Source organism: Cyprinodon variegatus, unplaced genomic scaffold, assembly GCF_000732505.1.
Source record: "Cyprinodon variegatus isolate N-32 unplaced genomic scaffold, C_variegatus-1.0 Scaffold1218, whole genome shotgun sequence".
Taxonomy (NCBI): domain Eukaryota; kingdom Metazoa; phylum Chordata; class Actinopteri; order Cyprinodontiformes; family Cyprinodontidae; genus Cyprinodon; species Cyprinodon variegatus.
In genome coordinates, this window is record NW_015151671.1 from 150,214 (window position 1) to 154,023 (window position 3,810).

General features: G+C 45.7%; 1 long non-coding RNA gene across 1 annotated transcript in view; it reads right to left on the reverse strand.

Moving 5' to 3' along the window:
- Positions 1-356: 356 nt before the first annotated feature.
- Positions 357-3,810, reverse strand: part of LOC107102223 — an 8,899-nt gene continuing 5,445 nt past the window's right edge. The window contains exons 2-3 of the long non-coding RNA XR_001482121.1: positions 982-1,153; positions 357-877 (exon numbers count right to left, since the gene is read on the reverse strand). This is a non-coding gene — a long non-coding RNA (uncharacterized LOC107102223). The remainder of the gene's footprint in view (positions 878-981; positions 1,154-3,810) is intronic.

The window sequence follows — 3,810 nt, forward strand, 5'->3', positions numbered from 1 at the left end:
TGAAGTCCAGGAACAGCAGGGTGTTCTTCTCCTCCATCACCAGCCAGCTGTGATCACGATGTATGCGATGGGTTAGCGTATTTCCACTTCCTCCTGGTGTTGCTGGCATCATGGAGGAGATCCTGGATCTTCTGGCTGTGGTTCTGCTTCGCTGATCTGATCTCATTGATCTGCTGAAAGCTCCAGGTTTCCACATGTGGACTCAGGGTTTCTCTCCCTGGTTCTGGTTCTGCTGTAGCGCAGTGTGTAGCGCGTCTTAGAACATGTGGTCTTCATTTGCTCCAGCCTCTCGTTGCAGACTGCGGAGGGACTGAAGGGCAGAGAAGATGAACAGAACCAACCGACTGCAGGTCATCTTTCCATCCTGGTCTGACCTCAGAGACACTCTGGCTTTTTTAAGCCGTCCCTGCAGGTCTGTGGCGTCGCTGTAATGTGTGTGAAGCTGAGACGCTCGGATCAAAGGAGTGAAACTGGAGCTGCTGACAGTCGCTCCTCCTTCAGCTCCACCTGCCATGGTCCCAGTTAGGGAGCTTCTTCAGGAAGCTGGGATCCATGAAGATGGAGCCGTGACTAAGGCTCCAGTCTAGTCCTGCTGTTTCACAAAAACGTTCCTTCTTCTAGACTGGCTCCATGAGTGGAACACAAAGCTGGAAGCTTGCAGGAGTTTCTGGAAGCCATCGTTGGCTCTTCCAGTCCAGCATCATCGTCTCTTTCCTGGGTCCTAAATCCTTTCACATCCAAGCCCATACCATGACCCAGCCTCCTCCATGTTGGTCCATCCCTGAAGAAGCTGAACATCAGTCTGCTCAGACCTGAAGGTTCTTCAAATTAATCAATTTTCTGTGAGGTTCTGGCAGTGATGGATCATCCCTGTTTGCTGTGGAAGGAGCAGCAGCCTGAGATGCTGGAACCCATGAGGGAAAGATCTCTAGAAGGTCGTCTGGTTCTGAAGTTCCAGCCTGCTGAGTTCATTTGGCCTACCTGTTCTTCCTCCTCCTCCTCCTCCTCTTCTTCTTCTTCCCGCTCTCTGTTTCCTTCAGCCTTGTTGCCGTGGTGACCGCCTTCTGGATCACTGTGCCCACACGGTCGACTGTCAGGCAGGAAAACAAGGGGCAGATCAATTTTCCAGAGATTCCAGCGAAGAGCTCGGCCTCTGCAGAGACAGGAAGCAGCATGCCTGGATTACTGACGGCGTTTGTGTAACTCACATACCACAGCACCCCCCCACCAAACACACACACACGCAGCTTTTATTTCAGCCTGTTTGCTCTGGAAAGAGAAGAATGAGGGGAGTGTGGAGAGAAAGCAACAGGTGGTTGGTTGACCAGAGACTGAGTCAAAGCAAACATCTTTTTCAGTGTTTTCTGCAGGAACTCACTGCTGCTGTGAGAGAGAAAACTCGCAGCATCAGGACGGTCCAATCAGAGGCCAGAGAATCACATGACCAGGACTAAATAGTCGGAACGTTAACGATGTTTATCCCCGAGCAAAGAACACTTTTGACTTTAAAGATTTAAAGGAGTTTGACTTTCAAACGGCTCCAAGGTTCTTTCCTTTAAACTGCAGTGATCTTAGTTTTTTTTCTTATTTCATGTCTTGCTTATTGTCCAGTTTTCTGTAAACTGGCTGCAGTTTAAGTTTCATCTCTGAGATTTTTCTCTTTTGCTCCCATTTTTGGATATTTTATCAATTCTCACATTAATTTGTCTGCTGTGCGCCCATTAGCCTCCTTTTGGCTAATGTTTTTTTCTTTCACACTAAGCTTTAAACATCTCCCTGCTGAACCTCTGATTATGGAAAGCTGTATTGGTCATTAATCAGGTGCTAGAATAACCTGGACGCTGTATTTACTAAATGCTGTTTCAAGTAATAAACCAGAGTTACACATTTAATGAAGGCTGCAAGCAGCTTAAGGCTGATTGATATTTCGAAACCTGGTCCTCTGCGTAGGTGTCGCAGTGAAAGATGTCCCCGCTCCCTCCACAGACACTCTGCTGCACCTCTCCCAATTGTAGGTGACCCCAGACCAGTGTTAATTTCGTCAACCATGACGATGATGAAAATATTTCATCAACGCCCCTTTTTCCCGTGACGATGACGAGAAGAAAACACTCAAGAATTGTTTCCAGAAAATACAAATATGACGAAAATAAACAATGATTTTCGTCAACGAGACTGAGACAGACTAAATGTGTGATCCATTGACGAATGGACATTAAGAACAGTAATTGTTTATAATGAATTTGTAATTGTTAATATAACTGTTTCTTGAGCTTCATAGAAGATTACGCGTTGTCGCCTTGTTTGTCCCTAAACGGCGCCTATCCCACAGCGCCTCGCACCGCCCAGTCAGTAGCAGAAGGCTAATACTCATAGCTCCAGTTCGCCGTCATGGTGGATACCGGTGTGTGGTTTGTTAAACAATGCCTGGATGTATAAAGCTACTTCGTTTACAACGCGAAGGAAAACACGGGAGGAAGGACGCACCAAAGAGTCTGCGGCTTCAACATGGCAGGAAAGAACACAGCGAATTTTAAGCGACTTCTGAACACGCTGCCGTATGAAAGAAGGTAAGGAATGGGTGGGCCTGTAGTAGTGGAAATGGGTGTGTGTGTGAATGTATATGTTTGTCCGTGAGCGCGAATGCATGTGGATATGTGGTCTTGTTTTACCTACAATGTGAGGGAAGTATTTTGAAAAATATCCTACATGGAGGACTTACAGGTACATATGGGGACATTCAACTGGTCCCTATATGGTAAAGTTCTGTTCTTTGAGTCGGGGTTAGGTTTAGGACTAAGGTGTGAATTCAGTTTAGGTTAGGATTAGTTAGTTAGAGTTAGGGTAAGGGTAAGGGTCTGGGTTAGGCCTTATAAAATGAATGCAGGTCAACGAAATGTCCCCATATGTCTTGAAAACAAAGCTGGATGTGTGTGTACCTTCCTGTGCCTGTATCTGTCTGTCTCTCTGTCATAGAAGAAAGATGTTCTACTGATACTCTGGATGGTAATCGTTTAAATTTCTTTCTCCAAACTAGATTCCTGACACAGTGACACCACAGCCAGATCAGAGGTTGGGGAAGGAAGGGAAGTCTGTTGCAGAGATGGTGGGAGCCCCCCCTCCACCGTACAAACCTGACTCCAAAGAGCAGAAAGCCCTGGAGAACTCAATGGCAAAGTGGATTGGGCGTTCTGGCCTGCCTGCAAGGACCATTGAGGATAAAGACTTTGTGGATATGATGAAACAAGCCGACAGAAGGTTCAATGTGTGCAGAGGGATATATGTTAAAAAGAGAATCAGTGTGTGAAGTTCTATTCTGCACAGTGTTAGATAAATAAAATAGAGAAAAATAGAAGCTGTGTGTGAAGAATTGTTATTCTGTACAGTGTGATATATATGTTAAATAAAGCAGTGTGTGGAGAAGTTCTATTATTTACAGCGTTGACTAAAATTGATTTTCGTCATTTAGATTAAGACTAAAACTAAATCGGGAAGGCAATGACTAAATATTACTAAGACTAAAATAGATTTTTGTCATTGTGACTAAGACAAAATTTTTAAAAAGCTGACGAAAGATTGCCGCAGAGAGTGCCGCAGACAGGAGGCTGGCTAGTTTTGTTTTTATCACCGAAATTGCGGAAAACAACTCGTGAAATTTGACCCGCTAGAAGAGCGAGGTGTGCGAGAACGCTGGGACCCTTTTTCCCCCCTGATCTCCGCTCTTTTTCGCCATCATGTCCCTCCGTTGTCGGTCAAACTTTCCCCCACTTCCTCACCGTCTCGGCCGTATCTAGACCCACAGGGTGTAGC